The sequence below is a fragment of the Danio aesculapii genome, chromosome 22 (genome assembly GCF_903798145.1).
Source record: "Danio aesculapii chromosome 22, fDanAes4.1, whole genome shotgun sequence".
Classification (NCBI taxonomy): Eukaryota; Metazoa; Chordata; class Actinopteri; order Cypriniformes; family Danionidae; genus Danio; species Danio aesculapii.
In genome coordinates this window covers 17456686-17475100 of record NC_079456.1, presented here as the reverse complement: position 1 = coordinate 17475100, position 18415 = coordinate 17456686, and the positions used below count along the sequence as shown (strand labels likewise).

Below are 18415 nucleotides of genomic sequence, written 5' to 3'. Positions count from 1 at the left end.
GGTTGCTGAAAACATGACTTCCATAGTAGGAAAGAAATTACAGGAAGGTTAATGGGTGCCATATAAAATATTGATGATAAACAGATAAAAGAAGTCAAATAGCTTTTTATTAGTAAAGGGTGAGTAAATAATGGCAGAATTAACCATTTTTTTCTGGGGAAACTATCTCTTTTAGACTTTTTTAAACATATTTTGTTTGGTGAAGCATTCAACAATTTCAAATTGTATGAATTAAACTCTACCAATTTTTTCGAAGGACTGTGTGAAGTGAGCATTCTCAGTGCAGTTGAGTTCTCCTCGCACTGAACCTGAATGTCGCTGCCCTTCACTGCCGCCCCGCTGTGATGACCTCACACAGTCACTGCGTCTGTAAATAATACCGCTGCGCATTGCTTTGAAATGACAGGTCCCTCTGCGTCTCATAAATGATACTGTCACAAGCCTTCTATTATTGAGGAGGCTTTGCTGGTACCACCTTCACCTGCGGATAGACTGCCATACAGTCTCTGCTTCTCAAGCCTTAGTCAGTGCACGGAGAGTCTTAGTCAGGCTCGAAGCGCTGTAATGCGCGGCCAGCAAAGCTATGGGATGTGTAATTAAACAGAAGCCTGCACAAAGGGCCCAGGCAGTGTGTGCATGTGTGCGTGCCTCTGTGCCCGTCACGGAGCGCAGGTGGGTGGCAGGGAGCACAGATCTGCGAGAGGAGGCCAGGTTAAGCTTGCATTACAACTCATGAATCTTTTAGATCACCCTGCTCAACAAGTGCACAGCGTTCTCCCTTTCTCTAGCGCACGAATATCGTTTTTTTTTTTTTTTTTTTTAATAAATAACAGCTGAAAATGGAGGTATAGCAATTTAAGAACTTTCAGTAGGATCAGGGTGTTGTGTAAAAACGAGGATAAGAAGGAAAGAAATAAATGCAAGCCGTATCCTTTGAGGTGTGCCCCTGACCTCCCTGCATCACTGTGGTCGTATTCACCGCCTCGACTGCAGCAATAAGGAGGCTTTATGTGCACTGAGCCCGGGGCCATAGCGTCAGGAGCTGAGGACCTCTGCACCAGGAAATGCTTAAGGGATCTGCTCTTTTCGCACAGTCAGTCTCCCACGGACTCCGGGAGACCATTTTATCTCCAGTTGCTAGGATAACAACTCCAAGCTTTAAGCAGTCAGAAGGCCTGCCGGGCCCTTTTCTGTCAGACAGAGAGAATGCAGCGTTTTTTGAAGGGGTTTGTTATTAAAAAAAAATTATTTTAGCGGTTCATCCCTGATCTGAGCAGATCCTTTTTTTTGGGGTTTGTTCAAAAATATATTTATACCAAGTTTTTTTAAGGATATATTTTTGGAATAGTCCAAGTTAGTGTAGGGAAGTCAAGGTTTAGTGCTTTGGTTATCTATCTATCTATCTATCTATCTATCTATCTATCTATCTATCTATCTATCTATCTATCTATCTATCTATCTATCTATCTATCTATCTATCTATCTGTCTATCTGTCTGTCTGTCTGTCTGTCTGTCTGTCTGTCTGTCTGTCTGGAAATTATCATTCTATCACTCTTCCATCCATCCATCTGTCTGTATGTTAATTATCTTTCCATACATCCATCCATCCGTTTACCAATCCATTCATTCATCCATCCGTTTACCCATCCATATCATCCATCCATCCGTTTACCCATGCATTCATTTGTTTAACCATCCACCCATTTGCCTATCCATCCGTTTACACACTCATCCTTTTGCCCATCCATCCATCCGTTTGCCCATCCATCTATTCATTTACCCATCCAACCGTTTACCCGTCCATTCATTTGCCCACCCATCCATTCGTTTGCCCATCCATCCATCAGGTTTGCCCAACCATACATTCATCTGTTTGCCCATCCATCCATTCCTTAACCCATCCATCCATTCGTTTACCAATTCATCTGTTTACCTATCCACTCATTTACCCATCCATCTATTTACCCAACTATCCGTTTGCCAATACATCCATCCATCCATCTGTTTACCCATCCATCCATCCATCCATCCACTCATTAACCCATCCACCCGTTTACCCACCATCCATTTGCCCACCCACCCATCCATCCATCCATCCATCTGTTTAATCATCAATCCCTCCTTTTATCCATCCTTTTATCCACTTAGTTTTTCATTCATCCACTCATCCATCTGTCTTCTCTGTCCGTCCATCCATACATACATCCATCCATCCTTTTGCCCATCCAAACACCTGATTGCCCATCCATCCATTCCTTTACACATCCATCCATCCTTTTACCCATTCATCCATCCATCCATCCATCCATCCACCCATCCATCCATCTATTGGTTTACCCATCAATTCCTTCTCTTATCCATCCTTTTATTCACTCAATCTTTCATCCATCCACTCATCCATCTGTCTTGTCGATTAATCTGTCCACAAATCCAACCATTCATCCATCCATCCAGCCATCCATCCATCCATCCATCCATCCATCCTCATTATATCTTTCTGTCTGTCTGTCTGTCTGTCTGTCTGTCTGTCTGTCTGTCTGTCTGTCTGTCTGTCTGTCTGTCTGTCTGTCTGTCTGTCTTTCTGTTCTTCTTATTGGAATATAGTTTTATATTTGTATTAGTACTTAAAACACTTTTATATTAGCTTTGTATGTAGTTCACGTAAATATGATTTGTTTATTTAATTTTTTGTTCAAAATTATTATTTTTTATTATATCTTGGTTTTGTCCAGGTTGGGGTGGGGTGCGGAGTTTGATATTAGTTGCAAACATATAGGAAAGGCCTTTTTTTCTTTGAGAGAATTAAAAAGAAAAAGAAATCAAGATTGGACAAGAGCAGATTTGGAAGAATCCCTAAAATAGATAAATGAAAAGTGCGAGGGCCACAGTGACTCTGACTGACTGCGCCCCGTCAGGATTAAGTGGACTCCTCCTGTTTCCTTTGTGCACTTTTCCCAGCAGCACAATCGGGTCTGAGTCGCAAGCACAAGTGCTCTGCAAAAGCTGCACAGCGGCCACTTTCGGGCTCCATTCTTTGGCTACGGCGAGACATGCTGGCCTGTAATTACAGAGCTCTTTCAGTCGCCCACAGACCCTTCAGTCCGACCCTAGACACCTGAACAACCTCAGCCTAACAAGATCTGAGAAATTCTTTTTGTTAAACAGTCACTACGCCTGACTTTATCAGACGACTTTCCCACATACATACACACACACACACACACATACACACACACACAAGTTTATTTGGTGTTTGTGCAAATATGCAGAGGTTTGAAAACTTATTAGAAGTCAATTAGTGTATTGATTTGTATAGTATTAGCAAGAAGTTGACTTGCCTATTTGTCTGACTGTCTCAAAAGACAGAAATCAATCAGCATTTTGTATCATTCTGTCCACCCTGATATATGTGTTCCATCTAGCGTTCTGTTGATTTGTCAGTGTGTGTCAACCAATCAGTCAATCAAATTAGTTTGTTTATTCTGTTGTTCATTCTTTCTGTGGTTTTAATATAGATCTATATTCTGTTTTTATAATTCTATAACCCATTTTATAATATTTTTCATATATAGTTCTTTTTAAAAAATCTTTTTATTGTTTTTAGAAAATAAACAATAACATAAACGGAACAAAAAAAAGGAGGGTACAAAAGCCATTTCACAATACACAAACATTCAGACACAACATAATACCAAATCATCCAGAAAGCATAAGAGAATTTTTTTTTTTAAATAAATAGAAAAAATAAATAGTTTACAGAGAATGTGTAGGCTCCACAAATCGACATATGCCAAACCAATCCCACCTTATGATGAGTTACAAGTCAGCATTACTAATGTAAAAAGTCAGCCATTTAAAACGTTTGCCAAAATGAACAAATTTTATTAATATATAGTTTTAACATTTGATCTGTCTATCATTCAATTATTCTATCTAGCATTTCCGTCATTCCAGAATGTTTACTATCCTTCTATTGTTCCATCTTTTGATCTGTCTATCATTTTGATGTTCAGTTTATCAACCATTCTGCATTTAAAGCATGTGATAGGCCTAGCTATCAGTAGTAGTTCATTGTTTCGTCTGTTTGTCTATCTATTTTTATTTAAAATAAAAACAGCTAGCTCTCTGAAACTCTTACATGGTCACCCACTGAAGCTAAGCAGGGCTCCACCAGGTCAGTACCTGGATGGGAGACCACATCGGAAAGCTAGGTTGCTGCTGGAAGTGGTGTTAGTGAGACCAGCAGGAGGCACTCAACCTGTGGTCTGTGTGGGTCCTAACGCTCCAGTATAGTGATGGGGACTCTATACTGCTCAGTGAGTGCCGTCTTTCGGATGAGACGTTAAACCGATGCCCCGACTCTCTGTGGTCGTTAAAAATCCCAGGAATGTCCTTTAAAAAAAAAATAAATAAAAAAAAAGAACCTAACATCCTGGCCAAATTTGCCCACTGGTCATTAAAAATCCCAGGATGTCTTTCGAAAAGAGTAGGAACCTGATATCCTGGCCAAATTTGGCCACTAACCATCCTCATATCATAATTGGATATCCTCTCCACCAATCAGCTGGTGTCTGGTGTGCGGTCTGGCGCTAAATGGCTGCTGCCGTGTCATCCAAATGATTGCTGCACATAAGGAGGAGGAGATTCACCCCCAAAAATGTGTAAAGCGTTTTAAGTTCCAGAAAAGCACTATATAAATGCAAAGGTATCTATTATTATTAATATTATTATTATTATTATTATTATTAGTTAGTTTTTTTTCTGTTGAACACACACACACACTCAAAGTTATTTTGAAGAAATATAAATGTCAATGGATACAGTCAACCAGCATTTTTCAAAATATCTCCTTCTATCATAAAGGTTTAAAACCACATGAGGGAGAATAACTTTGATTTTTGAGTGAACTATGCCTTTAAGTTGCATTTCTGCTAGATGTTTAGATTTTTACTGGATTGTTTTTAAAGCAATTTGTTCAAGTCAGTTCAGAACCCTGCTGTGTAGACTTTTAAATGTTTGTTGTTTGGCCACCGGACTGTTTGGGGCACACATGATAGAGCAGCCCAGGTTAGTGTGTCACACAGCCTGTGCTCCAGGCTGCTTACGTGGCCTACTTCCCACCGTGGTCAGTGGGTCGGCCGTCCCAGAGTGAACCCTTTTCCACTCCGTGGCCTTCCTCCGTCTAATGATACTTAAAGCCTAATCGCTCTGGACTTTCCAATTACGCCAAGGCTTTAGTCCACTGCTCCTTTTGCAGCATGAAAACACTGGAGTTTTTCTTCCCCTGCTTTAATCCAGGCGCTGAAAACGGAGCCATTGTTGCTAGAATTGTTGTCAGATTTACAGTGGTACAGTACATCCCCAATTGCGAAGCCTGTGGGCAGGGATCGTTCTCCCTAGAAAGAGGTGGAGAGGATGAGAGAGGGAAAGAAAGAGGCTGCTGTTGGCCCATGGGGACCGAGGGGTCGCGGCGGAGCAGACAAGAGGAACACACTTTTTTTGTGGGGGTGTTGTGTTGGTGGAGGGGGGGTCAGCGTGAGGGCAGCGCTGAGGGAAGATGAAGGATACGCCACAGGCTGACAGCCACACAGGAAGTACATCACAGTCAAACTTAGCGAAGACCCCCCAAAGTTGCCCCCCCCCCCCCCCTTTCTGCCGTATATCGCCCCTAGCCCACTTTGGGATCTTCTCAGCGTGGTTTGTGCCTTGTGATCTCCACTATGATGTGATGGGGGAGGCGGGGGGTTCAGCCGAGGATATCCAAAACACCACAGGAGGCATCATTGTCTCATATGATGTTAGTCAGTGTGTGTGTCAAGGCAGCTGGAGACATTAAACATACCTATACAAAGAACAAAAGAGACGTAGAAAAGTTCCTCAAATGGTTTTACTCTTTATTTGGTGTACCTGGCACATGACAGATGGGTTTTCTTTTTAATCCTCATTAAACGATTAGAAATGAATAATTGTTATGTTTACACCTAGTGGTATGCAAATAATTGTAAAAACTGAAGATTAATATGCTAAATTAAGTTGTCTGATTAATTTTATCTTATATATTTTACTATTTATTTAAAAAATAATTATTGGTTTTTAAAGTTTATTATTTTAATAAGAAAATTATGTATTTTCTATAAAAGTTATTTCTATTTTAACATTCATTTATTCATTCATTTTCTTTTCGGCTTAGTCCCTTTATTAATCAGGGGTTGCCACAGCGGAATGAACCGCCTCTGTTTTAACATATTTATGAATATTTAAATAATTTATTTTTAGTTTAATAAAGTTTAATAAAATTTAGTTTAATAACATTTTATAAGTTCTAAAAGTTTTTTAGTTTAATAAAAACATTTTTTTATATATTTGTAAAAAATTATTTTCTGTTTTAACATGATTATTTATATCAATTTATTTTTGATTTTATTAACGTTTTAATTTGTAATATTTTTTTATTTGTATTTTTATTCATTTAGATAGATTTTGGGGGGACTTGTATTATTTCTACTTGTTTTATTTAATTAATTATCTATTTATTTACATTTTTGCAATACTTTTCTTGTTCATTGTTTTTTATAACTTGTAATTCATTAAACATAACCAACTCTGTGTTACTGCCTTTTTCGTTAAAATATTATGTAAGCGACTGACCAGTTTGTTGTTGTTTTTGTTATTTTTTGTTCATGTATAGCTGCCAAGTCAGGCAATTAACACTCATACAATCACCAACAATCCTTCTCAATAAAACTTTTTATTGAAAAATAGTATAATTCACCATAATTATAATTAATAATGTTTTAATTACTTTCCTTAAAGTAACATTTGTTGAAACGTTCTCCATTTATTTACTGCTGAGGATACTGACCTGACATATATTTTCTGTTATTAAATTATTAATATTGAATTATTACATTTATTAAATTCCAATAATTTCTTTGATGGGACAAGTGAAAATCTTTTCCAACTGGGATATCCGAAAAAAATCCTTAGCATTTAGCCCTGAAAGTCTAAAATTTCATTCATAATAGTCTTAAAAAGGTCTTTAAAAGTCTTAAATTTTACTTTGTGAAACCTGCAGATTTAAACACAGGCTGTAAATAGCCTGTCAGCAGGCCCTAAAATATCTTCTGAAGCCTGTCACTTTCTGCACCAACACGTGTGTCGACACACGTGACTCTGTGTGGGGCCTCCGGGAGAAAGTGCTTTCTTGGTGTTCAGGTCACATTTTAACACCTAGGTCACAGGGGTCAGACATCCCTGCTGTGGAGCAATCTGGGTCAGTGCGGCAGTGACGGAAAGAGGCGTAGAGGTTGTATGTCACAGGAACAGGTGGCCCTCTTTGACACCGCGCTTAGTTTAGAGCGGGGCCGAGGGAACCGGAGTTTATGACAAAGCTTCAGTTCGGGACAGCTATTTTATCCAGCAGCAGGTTTTTCCAGCTCGCCTGGCCTTTAGCTCGACGGGCTTATGTAGCTGTTTAGCCTTTATCACAAGCTGTGTAGCTAGTCTCGGTGCCTGGAGCTATTATTATTCACTGAGGGAGATCAGAGTATGTTGGGAAGTGTTTGGGGGTGGGGGAAGCTCACAGGAGTTCACTTTGGCTTGCAGATTAACAACAAACCGAATCTTGGAGTGAGCCACTGTTCGCGGCGAGGAGATGTGGTTGGCTCTACAATTCGGGCCATGGAATATTTGATAGGGAGGCTGGGGAGGAAAGCCATGCCTGGTGCTGGCAGTCAACTTAAGAAGCCTGTAGGAAGAGGAGATCGGGAGTGAAAGAGAGGGAGAGAACATTTGGCTTACCCAAGCAACTGTGATGTGACCCGAACTCACACCTTCTCTTCTGAACGCCTGTTAAAATTAGTGCGAATTTAATTTAGAAATAGGATGTATCCAAAAAGAATCAAATTCGATGATTTATATTGATATACAACAAAACCAGACCAGTTTTTACGAGTCTTTCATGCCAAAAATCATTAGAATATTATGTAAAGCTCATGTTTGATGAAGGTTCTTTACTACTATTAAACAATATACGTTTCAGCATCGGTATCACAATGTGATCATTCGCAAAAGTCACATCGCGAATATGTGCAATGTTGAGTCTGGATTATAATTTATCATTTGCAAGTGTTTTGTGGCCGTTGTGAGGGTTTTAAAAGTATTCAGACATAAGAAATTGTACCGTTTGTAACTTTGACAAATTAATAACGATAAATTTTCTTGAATTGTTTATAAAATGAGGACTTTGCAGTATTATTTTACGTTTGATTATTCAATTAATACTGTTAGACTCCTCAGAAAACAAAGCAACCTTTTGCTTTATTGACTTTATCTACGCTTTTAGGTTATTATATTTTATGCACTCCCCTACATAAACACCCCAATCAATCTAAAATTATAAATTCTTTCCAAATAGTTATTCAACTCATCTAGTGATATTGTATTAATATCGCAATATATGTATCGCAAATAAAAAATATCGCAATGTTAGATTTTTCCAATATCTTGAAGCCCTACTACTAAGGATAATTAATACTGTAAGTATATCAAGCCTCATTTTTTAATAGTAATGCACATTGCTAATGACTTAATTCGGACAACATATACATGACTTTCTCAGTATTTAGACTTTTATTTTGTATCTTAAATAGTTGTTCATTCATTCATTTTCTTTTGGCTTAGTCCCTTTATTAATCTGGGGTTGCCACAGTGGAATGAACCGCCAACTTATCCAGCACATGTTTTACAAAGCGGATGCCCTTCCAGCTGCAACCCTGGGAAACATCCATACACACACATACACTGGACAATTTAGTATACCCAATTCACCTATAGCGCAAACTCCACACAGAAACGCCAACTGACCCAGCTGAGGCTCGAACCAGCGACCTTCTTGCTGTGAGGCGAACGTGCTACCCACTGTGTCACCGTGCAGCCTTAAATAGTTGTATCTCAGCTAATTATTGTTCTAAGCTTAATTATCCATCTCTAGCTAATGCATACATCTCAATTTCTAAAAACTGACAATTCTGGCTAAATTTGTGATCCAGGGTCATTTATATTGAGTTTAATTCAGATTCATACTCTGCTATCAGGGGATTAATCATAATTCTGTTTGATTCTGATACACAAGCTTGATTTAATTATGTTCACATTTAGATCTGGTTTGATTTTGATACCAATTCAAGTTTTTGATTGGATGTAGTTCAGATTAACCACTGTATTAATACGTATTCGGATTAAATTCCAATTAATTGGGGTAAATGTTATCTTGTCAGATATGTCAGATTATTGATTCTGAGTTTAAAACTGATTCACAAGCTTTATCTGATTTTGTTTGGTTTACATTTGATCCCAATTCAGAAGCTTTCAGTTTGATGAAAATTTCCTGATTTCCTGAAAATTATATAATTCTGATTCACCAGCTTGACTTGTCTAGGCTTCATTTCCAATTTATGGTTTCCTATCAATTAGTGCATTTCAGATACTCTTGATAAAATTTACAGTTATATTTTAATTAATTTGGGTAAATTTTTTATGAGTATGTCTGTAATAATCCTGATTTAAAGCTTAATTTAATAAAAGTTTAACTTGATTCACATTATATTCTGGTATTAAATCATTATTTTTACTTTTTTGGTACTGTCTTGACAAACACAATTTAAAACTCCAGAGGTCAAACATGACGGAAAATTCCTCTTGCTATGGAAGAGTTGTGGCACTGTCATGGCTAACAGCAGAGGATCAGTCAATAGACTCTCATTAACCTCATTTGCACTGCTGAGGGATAATAAGACTGCTATTCCTTCCATCTGAAACCTGAGCTCCTGTGCATTTTATGGACTTTTCGCCATTAATGCTCGGGTTTAGTTTTAGGCCTGGTTTTTTGCTTGTTAATAAGGCGTATAGAACAATGGTCCATTCAGCAAGCTGCGAAAGAGAAGAACTTGTGCTGGTAGCATATGGATATGGCCATATAGAGCTTGTGTTTTGAGTTTCTGGGCTGTTTTGTTTCTGTTGGAAGGAGCTTCATCCTGGCGCAGTGAGAATTTGAAAGGTTCTTGAGCTGTGAGGAAGCCCCCTTCCATAGACTGCGATCGTTAATGTGAGGTCGTCCCCCTTCCCAGCTTTCGGCCAGCATGTTATTTATTATTCAGTGAGAGCTATTACTGTGGATAAGAGGCTCCTCTCAGGCCTGTATCGATTGCTTTAATTGCTCCAAAACATTGTCAACTCTTAAGATAGATATTAAAGAAAGAGGCTTCCAGCATGCATGACAATAAGACACGGTGGAAGGGAGGGCCAAGTCAACGCCGTTCAAAAAATGTCCCTCGCCGCCGTGTTTCTCTGATAACGTAATCAATAACATCTTGTGAACATAAGCATTCGCTCTTGCCGAGAGGAGACTAGAAGAGCGCATACAGCGTCTCTTCTCGTGCTGAATCGATACATTTTGGAAAAGAGATCCGCGGTAGGTGGATGGTCAGTGATGTAAGCTTATGTATACCTTATTTGAAAACATGTTACAAAAAGCATATGAATTATTTTTTACTCTTTATTTGGGACACTGTTATGCGTCATTTACCCAGTGAGCTTGTGACTGTTTGTAAAGGCAACTGTGCTTGAGTGTGACTGCAGCACCTGTAGAGCCTTAAATCACCCAATGCCTATGATGGCTAATCCAGGCTGCTCTTGCTTAGTCTCTAAACCCAGATGAAGCACTGCAAGCATTTGCTGTCTGTTATGTCCCCTCTGATCTGATTTCCAAAACTAAGCGGAGGTCAGCTGAGGCTACGTACCCAGTGAGACTCCCATGCCAGCAAGCGCTGTATGACGTCCTCCTCTGTGGCTTCCGTGCTCCTTGTGCGTGAGCCGTTACATGGAATGCCAAAGAGAAACGTTTTGAGAGTGCAGAGAGGGAAGGAGAATAAAGTGTTTAAATAGAATCGAGGAGGTGGAGATTAACATTGACTCTCCCAAGTAGCACAGAGCAGCTTAAAACTATGGTCCGTCACACTCGCTGTCTGAACGATTTAAGAGCGGCAAGAAGAAATGCTATAAAAGCAGTGGATTAAATGCACAAATTCAACTATGTAACTGTGACTAAATCCACGCAGAAAGTGTTTGTTTGATACGACTGTCGCCATATTCAGTGGGGACGGATGTCGAACTTTTAAGGCGAGACAAAGACCCCTTTGTACGCCAGATCTGGCTAAAGCGCATGTTGGACCTTGCATTATCAACTGGGTCGTTATAATTGCATTTACGTTCCTCAGAGGACCAGCCCTGATGGAACCCTGGCAGGCTGCGGTCCTTGATTAAATCCCTCAGTTAAACACAGTCCACGTCCTGCTCGTGTTTCGCTTCCAGCTGGCTGCTGGACCCATCCTGCTGCTCCCGCTGTCCTCGATTACCCACTTTGAGAGCGAGAGGAAGTGCACAGGTGCGATTACTAAAGAAAATCCATGGGTAATCCAGCAATCCCGTCTGATTAAAGCTATTAGCTTGAGTTCCCAAGACAGGACAAGATGGAGAGGCCCGACTCAGTCTCCCAAACCCTAACCTCACACGCTTCTGCGCGCACGCACCCTCAAAGGTGCACCAAAGGCCGGTCGGCTCGGGTGGCATGCCTGACCCCATCTGGTCGTGCGGTGACCTTGCTCACACTTGGATTAGCCAGCACAAAGCACAGTTCCCTCAGCCCGGGATTGTTCTTACCCTGCAGTGCCCCCTCCTATTAGTTCTCAATCATATGGTCCGTCGGTCATGTGATTAATAGCGGGTCAGCTGTCTCTAAGAGGGGCGGTCTTGTGGAATGTCAGATAGTGGACTGTCCATGGGGGGCGAGTGGGCCAGGGACTCTCTCTCTCTCTCTCTCTCTGTCGCTTTTGCTCTCCATTGCCTGAGGACAAAGTTAAGTGGCGTGGCTTACAGGGTTCACAAGCGTGCCATGGTCAAGTTTCCAGACAGTTTAAACACCTTTCGCCTAGTCTCATGGCCACAACACTAGCGTGAACCATTTGTTCTTGCTGTTTCAAAGGAACTCTTTTTTCCAGTATAGAAGAAGGGGAACAATATATCAAACTTGCTGTACATGCTTTTGTCCTTTTGTAATTTTGGTTTTGAACTTCAAGAACACTTACATTGTTCTACGTCACTTGCACTTTGAATTGGATCTTTTAATGTCCAATAAGTGGAGTAACTAAACAAATTTGCTTGGCTGCCTAATGACTTGAGCTTTTTTCTTTTGAACATTTCTATTTTTGTGACCAAAAATTGGCAAAATGTAGAAAACAATCTAAACTTCTTCACAGCTCCTACAAGCATGTGTAGCCGTTTCCTCTCTTGAAAGAGACTCACACCAAAGCCCTGTTTTCTTACATCAAGTCAGCTCAGAAGTGCACATCAGCGGTTTCCTCCCACTCAACCATTTTTAACCGCCAATGTTCTCTTCACCCACGATCCTCAGCACTCGCTCTCCAAACCCAAAGCATCCAAAATATTTGAGAATGACCTTGTGGAGTTGCTTGTGTGAGTGCCTGGGATAATTTATATATAAAATGTGGGGTTTGAAAATTGCCATTTCCATCTTTAGGTGGCCGGGGCTCTCCATTACCAAAATGGGCTGAGTCACACACCATGTGAATCTTAATAAGCCTGCCACAGCCTGGACCGCCTTTGTCTCTATCCCCCCCTCTCTCGCTCTCTCTTTCTCTCCCTCTCTTGCTCTCCAGATCAGATGAAGCTGACTAGCTACTTTTTCTTTTACTCCCTTTGATTAATAGTTTTACGGATATCTGGACAGAGCAAAGTTTCTTGAACAATACCCGTTTCTGTTGAATTCTTGTTGCATTTTTGCGCATGTGCCATTGTTTCGGTTTCAATAATAGATTAGCTTTTGTTTTTATTTATTAAGAGCCTTTTAAGAGAGTGTGATGTCAATGTTTAGTGTCGATGTTTACTTTTTATCTAATGAAAAGGACCGAAGCTTACTCTGCCTTTGCAAAAGGCTCCACAGAGCTGGAGAAACGTGGCAGATTCCGATATGGTTTGAATTAGGTTGCTCTGTCTTGTGTTTGTGTGTTTTTCAGCATGTTGGTGTGTGTGTGTGTGCACATGGTAGAAGGCATCGGGCCAGCTCTGAGACAAAGGGCTCTGGAAATGTGTCGAACACAAGCTGTGGTTTTCCCTCGTCTCCCACTTTCCCTTTCCCATTCGCGGCTGCCTCCCTGACCACACATTTCCCTCGTCACCGCAGCTTAAACGAGACCCAAACACAAACAGCTCCCCTTGCGCTGCACGTTTCCAACCTAGAACCGGTTACAAACGAATATATCGTGGGCTGAAAGCAGGGAATACTCTCTCCATTCTCAGCCCAGACAGGAAAAGCAGTTCAAATCCCTTCCACAATAATGAGCCTAACACTGGCGGATCAGCCGCCTTATCCCGGCTAAGGTCATTAGCGTGCCGGAACAAGTCGTTCTCTGCGCTGTAAGTACTTTACAAGGGAGAGCAGCTGTTCAACAAATCGTTGAAAGTATTTCTGTCGTAGGTCCTTACTTAAATAAGATATTTGATGGATAAAGGAGGCCCCGTAATATCCGCAATTAATAGCTAATTGCCATAATTTTCCTTGCAAGTACTGCGTCATTGACATCTGCGTCCAACAGGCGCTCCAAATTTGGTCCTTCACCCTGGGGAGGTGGCTGTTTGCGGCAATTTCATATTTTTAGCACTTTGTTGAGATGTTCCCATGTCATACGCATGTTTCCGAGGAAATATTTGCTGTATTTGTCCCATAACATGACACACTGTGTAATCCTACTTACTGAGCAAAGCCAGGCCAGACGTTCTGATTTTAAAGCAGAGAGAGAGAGAGAGAGCGAATGTCACTGTAGACTTTCCTGCTACATCAGTTAGCATACGCTTGCCCATTTCCTCAGCTTGCAATAATGATTTAGCACTAACCCAAAGGAGTGCACTGGCAAAAGAAGAAACGAAAGCATAACCTTGCTTAAGGGCTGATAGTGCAGCCGGACGTGCTTTGTGGTGGTTCAAGAAACAGAGAGAAAAAAGGATACTGAACAGAATGATGCTGATTGTGAATTTTTACAGATAATTTACAGTGCTTTATTACTTCATGTTCAGCACTTAATAGTCATATTAATTAAATCTGAAATGACTTTGAACTTGGAATGAGTGTAATGTTTAATCGGATGAGTAGTTACAGTACATGGCTTCTGCTTCCATTGTCACTATGCATTGCATGTCTTTTTAAATTAGCATTGTAAATGTGTAATTATTATTCATAATATTTTTAATTACATTAAATATTAAATATTAAATGTTAAATATTTGCTTAATGTTTTATTAGAAGCATTGTTAAATAATAATTATTATAATTTCAATGCATTTTATAATTGAGCAAACAAATAAAACATTTGGATTTAAAATGATTTTGTATCGCTAGTTATTATTCATTATTTTTGCTAATTATTATTTCTTTTTAATTAGCAGAATAATTTATATTTTTGAAACTTGATTTATGTATAAAATGTATTTCAAAATCAAAGTGACAAACATATTCTGACTCAATTTTGCAATGCTAAAAATTCTAATTAATTAATTTAAAAGATTTGTAAAAAAATACAATAATTTGTTAATATTATTACATTGAAAATAATCAAGTTGATATTGTTACTTGTTTAACTTCGTTAACATAATTTCACATTTCAAAATATTAATATTATACTAATTTTATTAAACTATTAGCTATTTATTAAACTATTAACAGTTTGCAGTTCACCTTGTTACGTCTTCACCATGAGGGTTTTGGGCACGGTATTATCTGCTTATGTGAATGTTTGCACGAGCAAAGATGGTCGTAGCTGTTATTGTCAGCTCCTGTTGTACAGATGCAGCTGCAGATGGGTCTCCTGTACCTGCCTGCATAGCTAATGAATCCGAATGGCATTCCCCCTTATAAAGCATAAATATGTAATTTGTTCAGCTGTTGTAATGAAATATGTATGTGTGAAACAGCGATTGTTTGGGTCATTAACAGCATGCCACAGTGTATTAAGAACTTAGTGCTCAAGAACAACGGAGAAAAAAAAACATAATAGCTTGAAAAATTCATCAGAGGGAATGCATTGTGGACGGGGAGACAGACTGCATCCCATCTCTGTCACGCTTTGAGTATTCTGTCTGAACTGAGGGCATGAGGAGGAAGACAGAGATCCCTCGATCAGATGCCATTACGTCTGCCGCAGGGGAAGATGACACTGATGTCCTCTGTGGAACGGGACCAACTTACGACTACACCAAGCAAAGGTCTTGTAGCTGCTTCTCCATTCAGGTGTTTACCTGAAAGTGGCACCCTTTGGACCTGACCTATGGTCATCTCCAGACATGTGGCAGAAGTAAAAAGAGCAGAGGTGCGAGATCATTTTATGAGCATCTCTTTTAATAGCCCTGGTCTTGTCGCGAGGCCACTCTGAAAGATAATCAGTTTGACCTGGCCCCTGCGGTTGGTGGAGGGGATCTATGGCAGGGTTAATTCCAACAGGCACAGGCCTCTGGGAAAAGAACATTCCACCGTGATCCTCTTTCATATGAGTCACTGATGCCTGGGAAGCCAGAAGACATGATGCGATTAGTCCCTGCACCTCTTAACGCCACTGCCACTCCCCCAACAACAAAAAAATACCAAAAAAGAGGTACCTTTCCACCTGGTGTCTCTCTTGACCTGGGCTAATGCCTCCAGCTGGTCCAAGAAGTTGCCGTACAGATTGCTAAATCAAATTAAGTCTCTATAAGTCGTAATCAGACTTTTCCTGGCTTAGTCTTTGCATAGTGCGTCAGAATATATTTAGAAAACCTTGCAAGGACACAAGTTGGTCTGTCAGGTGTTTGAATATGCAATGGCTTTCCTTAATGATTTCACCATCATTTACCTCATTAAAGGTGTCCTCCTAGGATTGGGTGGGTTTGGCAGCAGCATCTACTGATCTCTTGATTCCATCCCCCAGCATTTGCTAGGCCACTGGTTGGGAAAAGGTTGACATAGTGCATAGGTTCCAGAGGCTTGGAGGAGCCCTTAGTGGAGACTTGGTATGCCATCGACCATTGAAACTCCATCCTAAATATTTTTACTGAAACAAAAACATTCAACTCAACCAGACAAAACAAGACTACTTAGTGAGTAGTCATATTCCAGTTCCAATACATTTTAGCTAAATCAAAAACATTCATTCTACTCAGTCAGTGAAGTCCCGTTGACTTACAAATTACTTTTAGAAACTAGTTTAGAGAAAACAGAGTATAACCAGTGACGGATGGATTTGCAGTCAAATAATTTCATTTTAGTGAATCACTAACTTGGACCACAACCAGTCTCTCATCTAAAGTCGGAGTCACATTAGAGTTTAAGCATGTGTCATTTTGTCATACTTTGATGTGACAAGAGATGGGATAAAACGAGATGATGTGACCCTGATAAAATGAGCATATTTAAAATTCCGAAACAAGAAACATTGTGTTTTGATCTTCTATTGGTCTCACAAATTCATGTAATTTGAATTTGCAGGCCAGCATTCACCAAGCTTTAGAATGCAGCAAAATGCAAAACTAGTCACACAATCTTGCGCATTCGCCTGCATATGAATGGAAGTCAATTGGACGAAAAGTGCTACATGACCACGGCTTTAGTGAAACAAAATATTACAGTGCAACCAATGTGGTTGATTTCGACTAATTTCAAGACTCTTATGAGCTGATTACTTATAGGAATCAGAAACTTACAGCACAATCAGAGATGTCTGATTCATTACTGTATAAACCATTTCTTTTCAGCTAATGAAAAACATACAAAATAACCAGTGAAGCACAATTCATTATCATATAAACTGGTTCTTTATATTGAATCAAAAATCTACAGCACAACCGGTGAAAGTCTTAACCATTGAAAATTCTTTAACGAATTAACCCAGTATTTTCCAGTATTGATTCAGTATTCAATGACTGCCTGAAACTATACCAAAGTCAAAACAAATCAACAATTTGATCCAGTATTTTAACGCCTGCCTGAAACTATACTGAAATCAAAGGCTTGTAGATTTATATCAATACCTAGCTCTAGAAATGTTTCTCAGCCACCTGTTACTGCATTTCTTTTGTCTTAGCGTGTCTGTTTTGGTCTAGATGTTGATGTAGCGTCCGTCCTGAAGTCACCCCCCTGGACAGGGACTAAGCCTGTTAACGCTAGCACTGTGCTATGCCAGCCAAAGGAAAGTGTCCTCCTTCCCTTCGGCAACTGAGACTCAGCCTGCCGGACACAGCACAGTTAATGTTTTTTCCTGGCCCGCTGTCAAAGTTCCCCCTTAACTGCCTGTACCAGCCACTGCTCGACAAAAAAACAAGCCCGCTTCATCTGTTTCTACTCAAAGCTGTCCCATTCTCCTCTTTGCCGTCTTTTTTTGGATTAAGAAAATAGTCTCAAAGAAGCATTTAAAAGAAAAAAGAGCATCAGGTTCGCTCCCTTTTTGGCAGACTTTTCCCCCCAGCCGCCATTTTAAGACTGGAATAAGGGAGAAGGGAGGGAGGGAAGAGAATGTCGCTTCCAGCCCTCCTTACATGGCGGACGAATTTGCTCTGCTTCCTGACCAATAGGAGATGGTCTTGATCATGTGATATGCCACGATAGCAAGGAGAGAGAGTCTCCATCTAGCACTTTGGCTCTGTCCCGTATGTCTCCCCTCCTCTTGTTCTCTCACTCGCTTTGCTTCTCTCTTTTAAACACACTCAACCCACTCATTACTCTTGTCACAGAGCAATTAGATAAGCTAGTTTTCGCCTAGAGGTTGTTAGCGATCCTCCCTCTGAGGCTGGCAAAAATTTCGTCCCGTCGTAGGGATTCATTGGAAAAGTTCAGTGCAGTCGTGCAGCTCTTGTGCCGTTCACATTCTTCATGTTTCATGGATTTCCCTTCCTGGCCTGTGTCCAGAAAGCAAGGGATGGGGCGAAGGTGGAGGGACGAGCAAGAGAGAGCGAGCAATCCTCAGTAGGACAACATCAGAGGCCATGAGACACTATTTATTTATATTTTTCAGAAATTCAAGCTGAATTGGTGAGGCTCAAACAAGTTACTTTTAAGAGTTCTATCTGGTGATGCAAATCCCTACAGTAAGATCCGTGTAGTCTGATTCCTGTACAAGTACAAGTGACTCCTATGATGCAGTTCTGTTTAGTGAAACATAAATATACCATTATATTCAGATTCAAAGTACTATTACAATCCAGTCCAAATGCCACCATGCCTGTGATCGAGTAGGAAAAACTTTCTCTAAGTGCATGTGTATCCAGCTAAACCTGAGGGTTGAACATACAATCTCTTTTCCTCAACTTTCTTCCTTT

General features: G+C 40.1%; 1 protein-coding gene and 1 long non-coding RNA gene across 9 annotated transcripts in view; one reads left to right on the top strand and one right to left on the bottom strand.

The window, feature by feature from the left end:
* nfia (nuclear factor I/A) overlaps window positions 1-18415 on the top strand; it is a 192226-nt gene that overhangs the window by 75195 nt on the left and 98616 nt on the right. The window lies entirely within an intron of this gene.
* On the bottom strand, window positions 14804-17553 carry LOC130215717 (uncharacterized). The gene is made up of 4 exons (XR_008835733.1): window positions 17132-17553; window positions 15958-16155; window positions 15725-15795; window positions 14804-15630 (listed from the first exon to the last, which is right to left on the bottom strand). It is a non-coding gene; the product is annotated as an uncharacterized LOC130215717 (long non-coding RNA).